The sequence below is a fragment of the Gavialis gangeticus genome, unplaced genomic scaffold (genome assembly GCF_001723915.1).
Source record: "Gavialis gangeticus isolate Ggan-Ray unplaced genomic scaffold, GavGan_comp1, whole genome shotgun sequence".
In the NCBI taxonomy this organism is placed as follows: domain Eukaryota; kingdom Metazoa; phylum Chordata; order Crocodylia; family Gavialidae; genus Gavialis; species Gavialis gangeticus.
In genome coordinates, this window is record NW_017728998.1 from 26,750,987 (window position 1) to 26,757,580 (window position 6,594).

At 42.8% G+C, this 6,594-nt stretch overlaps 1 long non-coding RNA gene across 2 annotated transcripts in view; it reads right to left on the bottom strand.

Moving 5' to 3' along the window:
• Positions 1–3,890, bottom strand: part of LOC109289566 — a 127,978-nt gene extending 124,088 nt beyond the window's left edge. For both annotated transcript variants that reach the window (XR_002095411.1, XR_002095410.1), the window contains exon 1: positions 3,668–3,890. This is a non-coding gene — a long non-coding RNA (uncharacterized LOC109289566). The remainder of the gene's footprint in view (positions 1–3,667) is intronic.
• Positions 3,891–6,594: the final 2,704 nt, after the last annotated feature.

Below are 6,594 nucleotides of genomic sequence, written 5' to 3' on the forward strand. Positions count from 1 at the left end.
AAAAGGATGTAGAAAAGCTTGAGAGAGTCCAGAGAAGAGCTACGTCCATAATCAGAGGTCAGGAAAACAGACCTTACAACTACAAGCTGAGAGCCATGGGGCTCTTCAGCCTGGAAAAAGCGCAGGCTCAGGGGTGACCTGATGGCCACCTATAAGTTTATCAGGGGTGACCACCAGTATCTGGGGGAACGTTTGTTCACCAGAGTGCCCCAAGGGATGACAAAGGCGAACAGTTAATAACTACTACAAGACCATTTCAGGCTGGACATAAGGAAGAATTTCTTTACTGCCCAAGCCCCCAAAGTCTGGAATAGCCTGCCACTGGAGGTGGTTCAAGCACCTACATTGAACACCTTCAAGAATAATTTGGATGCTTATCTTGCTGGGATCCTATGACCCCAGCTGACTTCCTGCCCTTCGGGCAGGAGGCTAAACTCGATAATCTTCTGAGATCCCTTCCAGCCTTAATGTCTATGAAATCTATCCCTTAATATAGTCCCTGACCCATGGCAAGAGACAGTCCTCCTTCCAATGGGGTCCCTTAGGAGTTGACCAGAAAGCACTAGGGCCCCTCCCCTTAGAGGCTTGATGAGGCAGGGTGCTGCTCCCCCAGCCCCTTCTCTGGGTTTGCCCACTCCAAACATCTTTCTCCTGTGGGACCCAAGGGCCCAATGACTCTCACTCCCTCAGGTGGTGGAGGTCAGGGCACAGCTCAATGGGGTCTCCTCTGCAGGAGCGCCTCTCCTGGCCTCTCCTGTGCCACTGGACTCCTCTCCTCCCTGTGCCCTGCTCTGAGCACCAAGGGCTCAGCTCCTCTTAGCTGCTGGCTTCTGGATGCTGGGCCTCATGCCACAGCTCTGTTATTTTCCTGTGCCCTGGCTTCAGCACCGACGGCTCTTTCAGCACAGGCCAGGCCTTTCAGGCTCCAGCCATCCATCCTCATGCCGAGTGGCTAACCCAAGCAGCCTCCACTGCTCCCTGGCTCTCAAGGTTCAGGCCTATGCACCACCCTACATATCATGGGACCTAGCCGCTTGCCGGAAGATGGGACCTGAGCCACCTCACTGCTTCCCCAAGGCCTTTGCCCCATGCACTGCCCCATGCGGCCCACTGGCCCTGCTGGGGTTGCAGGCTCAAGCTGCTGCTTGCAGCTCCCAAAGTCTGGGCTCCGTGCACCAAACTGCACACCATGATGGACCCGAGCAGTTTCACACTGCTCCCAGGGCCAGATCTCCACGCACCGTCCCCATGCACCATCAACAGCTAGAGCAGTCTCACACCACTCCCAAAGCTGCTCCTTCAGTGGCAGCTTCAGGAACCTTGGGCTTATTGCCTGCTGAAGGAAAGCTCCCTAGCTGTTCTTGGCTTCACTCTTCTTGAGTCCCTCACTGCATCTGCCCCTTGTGTTGGGCACGCAGCTCCTTTTATACACTCCAGGGCTCCACCCCTGAAGTCTTCCAGACCTGACAGTTTACAGTCTTCAATCAGGTCTGGGCAAGCTCTTCTCCCCCTCCCCTCAGGAAAGGGACATGACTTTATTTCTTCTGCTCCCTCTTGATTGGCGGATGGGCTCCCTTAGAAAAAGTACTAAGGGAACCACCATACAATGACAGGGAGACAGACAAGACCTTCAGATGTATGTTTTTCTCCCCTCCCTGTCCAATTTCTATGGTCTATATTCTCACATGCTACTGAATGCGCACTCTAGAAAAAAATATAACCCCTCAGATATTCAGCCTAATCCCAGACGTCTAACATAAATCAGAGCACCTTTTCCATAGACTATTAAAAAAAAAAAAAAAAAAGTTATAGGTTGAAGCCAGGGCTTCATCTGAGTGAATATGGAAGTAGAAAACCTAGCTTAGATAAGCAGGGGTCTCCAAAGATGAACTTCAGCTTTTACAACATACTCTTGCTTCAGCAAGTGAGAGTGTACGGGACGCAGGCTTTTGGTTGGGTTATTTAGAATCAGAATATGGGTTCATACTACTGCTGCTATTGCAATATATATATATTCACACACACACGCACACACTTTGTCAAATGCATCTGTTCCATTACAGAATAAGATTTTGCCTGGGATTTTAAGGACACAGCTTTTCCCCTTAAAAAAGGAAGGGTTTTCCAGATTTTTTTTTCAAAGCTTTTACACAAGTGTCAGGAGGTGTCATGTTCTTCCTGAATTTCAATTTGTACAGTGCTAAGGCTTGTTTCTTTTAATTTATCTTTGATTTTGGAATGGCTGTTCTTGGATTCCGAAGGAATTTACTTATTTGATCTATTTCAACATGATGTTCTTCTCTTACTGTTTGAATAGATGGGCAAGTATAATTTAAACATCCATGTTCCTTCACATTTCTGACATGAACTCATTTTGATATTCTTTCTTTCTTTCTTTCATGTGCCAAACATTAAATATCTATTACTCCCATTCCCCTCCTCCTGGCCCTTCCCCTCCCACTACCCATACAACCCCTTCTCATAATTAATTTTCAGTTCCAATTTTGCTGTCATATCTGGTTCCATCACATACAATATTTCACATCTGTTCTTTTCCTGATGATGATTTTGCATTGTTGTTGTTCAGCCTTAATGAAGATTATGCACGGCTGGTACAATAGTGTTTCAAAGCTCCAGATACTCGACCTGAATTGGTGTCGTTACCCAACTCATTTTCAGAATTTCTATTGGATGCTGATCTTTAGGCAATTCTCTCTTTTTTTTTAACCTGTGTTCAAACTCCAAGAGTTATTTATAAAAGCTGCTGTCTTTTAAACACCATTTCTGTTGCATGTCTATCTAGTATGTTTTTATCCCACAGGGAATCATTTCAAGCTTGGCTCATGTGACATTTTTCTAGGTATATGGTAGTTCAATAAAGCAAATCTCATGTTGGAGTAGCTTAATAAAAAAATCCACACAGCTCAGACATCCCTTTGGGCTATCTGCTATGTATATTCTTCTGAAATGAACTTTTGAGCTTTCCTAACATATAGGTTAAATACCTTCAGACAATTTATTTTTACCATAATTTTTAGTTGCCAAGACTACTTGACATTTTTCACATCAAATACTGCTAGAAAACCAAAAATGGGTTTTAGTATATCGAGTACATCAGTGAGAGTGTTAACTGCAATGCCCATTTGCAAACACAATACACACTTTTTAAACCATTTGGAGCACACCAGGGGAGATTATGTGTACTTCTGGAACCTTCCATCATTTTCCCTGCATGTGCACTTATTACCAGCTGTGCCAACAACTGCTGATGGAACACAGTTACAGCAAAAAGCCATGTTATCCAGCACGTCACCAACTGGAAAGCTCCTTTAACTAGCGTCTGTCAATACAAATCTTCCTTCCGAGGGATGTGGTAAAAGCAAAACCAAAAGTCCCACTTCTGGTTTCACCTCCGCGAGCCGAGTCTCACTTCTTCCTTGCCGACCATGGCCCAGGGCAAAGCAGCCTGTGTGGGGCCCGCCTCCCAGTCCCCCAGCACACTGATGCCAGGGAGCGAAAGCCCTGGTACACTGGACGTGGCATATTTGATTAACCAGCATATTTGGTTAACCAGCATTCCTCATTCCTGGGAGATGCCAGATAACAGAGCTGTATTTCTTTTTAAAGGGGAAGAAGGGCTTATATGGGATTCAGCTGAACTGCTTACTTGGCCACTCATCTGTCCATACCCAATTATTCTCCTCTGGTGAAACACTGCCACAGTAAAATGGTTGTTTTAAATTCACTCAAACAGCAAAAGCCTCTGCACAGGTGTGAATAAAGACAAGGAAGTAAAGAATCAGATACTGTGCACACAACAGCTTGGAAAGTACACACGGGGTGAATCTACACAAGACACTAACTGTGCAGTAACCTAACACTACACAGCAGTATGCCAGGCAAAACCAATGCTATTACACTACTGTGCAGTTAGCATCTGTAAAAACCCACGTGTCAGTGCTACTGCGCAGTAGTGCCACTTACTGCATATTGATTTAGTATTTGGTTATTCAGAGTACTGAACTTAATGCACAACAACTACAGTGCACTAATGAACATGTAGATGCACCCACTGGGTGCCATTCACTGTCTTGGCTGGCACACCAGAGACTCAACTGGGGTTCTGGGAAGCTAGAAGTATAAACTGCTATTGCTTGAGCTTTGTAGCTATTGCTGTAAGTAGTCATATATTTTATGTATTGGTATTGAAAAAGACCAAGCTTTAACACACTCTCTTAGGCTAGTGACAAAAATTACACATAAACCAGTATTAGTGATCAGAAACCAGTTCAAGTAACACAAGAGAAGCTCAGCACACAAACTGTTTTCAAAATGGCCAAAACTTGTTTAAGGTAAACCTGGATGGATGCAGTATCAAACTTAACTGATTTAGGTTTAATCAGTTTATTGAACTTCTGTTCCAGATCCCCTCCAGATTCCAATTAACTCTCAATCCCCTAGTATCCCAGGATGCTTAGCACCTCCTCCAAAAGCCCCTCCTCACACCTGTGGGAGTTATAGGTGGGCTAGACTTGGCTCAAGCTGCCTGCTCCAGCTGAGCAGGGAGGTGTGGCCTAGTGCCCTCCCCACCCTGCCTCTGGCCTGGGCCAGTGCAGACATGTGGCTGCATTTCTGGAATCAAAAGTGAATGTCTGTTCATTTGCTTATTGATTTAATCTACCCATCTTAGACTAACCTGCAAAGATTAAATTGATTCAGCCTTGGGCTTTTTAACTGCCAGCATTCAGCCTAAGTGACCGCAATCAACTTTTAGAGTGCTGACAAGAGCAGTCTTCCATTGCATCCCAAATTCTGCATTTCTAAATATTCAGGCTCAGTGGCAATGTGTGTTATTCCTTTAAAAGTTACAGTGCTTCCAGCTGAGTATGAGGTGTCACCTTCCTTGCATATCGTCAGTCAAGAAAGGGGTATGTTTGCATTTCGTTTCTACTGACTAGCAATTAATGGATTATTACTGCCAGTTTAATCACACAAACATGCAAACATCCATATGTGCAACATTCAGGATTTTTCCCAGTACAAATTTAAAAAAATGTATATTGGGGAAAATGTTTCAGGAATAGATAGGTATGGAACATGGAGGAAAAACTAGCTGTTTAAAGCTCTAGATTATGGCATGAACTCTCAAAGCGTTAAATCCCTTCATCGCTGACCTAAACTACAGGTTCAGGGGTCTATTAGTAAGAAAAAAAGCCATGGTGGGTCGGACAGTGATGCCTAAATAGCAAGCAGTCAGATGTTGCCACCAGCCAAATATTATGAATAATGAATCTGGCAGTTTTGACAAGTCAGCCTCCTCCCCCAAAAAGAGATACATACGTGCATATTAGGACAACAAACTATTTTTATCAAACTGAAATTCTTCATTTTTACTATTTTAAAACATTTTTAAATAGTTTAAAGTAACAGGACATATTGAAAAGTTCATTCAAAAATTTGAAAGCGAAGTGTTTCATTTTAAAATAATATTGGGAAGTACATGTCAGTTGTTTTTCAGGCAGCAATTATAATATATATTCTTTAAGCATTCCTGTTGTGGTGAACCTATGTATTTCATGAAAAATGTCACATAAAATATGTGACCCAACATTATTCATGATCAGCTCTGTAACACAAAGTTTCTCCAGAATGACTGGCAAAGGTTCAGAAGTGAATTTTCTCCTTCCGTATGACATATTCCATGCACCTTATTAACTGCTAGGGACATAGAGTATTCCTATCCACACTTGGATTTCAGAAGTCATAACTGTCCTTAATACAGTTGCACAAAATACATTTAGCTTTGATGGTGGGAGATTCAGACCCAACAACAGCAAAGACTTAACAAAGAAACCTTTGCATGGTATCAATAATTCTGAGTTATACAGTTTCTAGCAATTGGAAAAGATGACCTATTCTTCCCTCTCAGAAATTGTTACTAGTTCACTGCACGACATATTAAAGTGCATTGATTTGGTTCAAGGCACAGAACTCAAAACACAGATTATAATCATTAAATCAATGCAGAACTAATCTCCAGTCAGCAGTTCTAATCCAAGGTATCTTTGATTCTGAGTCTGTTTTACTCTTTCTGATGCATTGTGAGAAATGGAAATACACCGGGTATTTCACGCTACTTTAAATAACAACTCACTGTGACATGAGGTGCTGTCGCAAAACGTGACATAACCTACTGTTAACAAAGTACCAGCAATGCATTATATAATCCTTCTTTCAGAGCAGGACTCATTGTCAACTTAAAATAAGACATAGGACATGGCTAGAATTTCTTCAATTGATTAACAGGCCGGTTGCCTCAAGGGATCTCTCAGTAAAAGCTTTTTTTAAAATACTTTAAAGGGAGAACTATTTAATTCAAACATGTTGATGATTGGCAGTAGTTTCTGACATAATGTAATGGGTTTGCCTACATGTAAAAAATTGGTACAGTATCTGCAGGTGTCTCCAAATTGCTCATCACTTAAGCTACATTGGTTAGATTACCTAAGTTACAATGCATCATCAAAAGAAGTCAAAGATTCGCCCTAGCCTCACAGCCCAGCCAGCCAGCATAATTAAGAATCACATCTAACA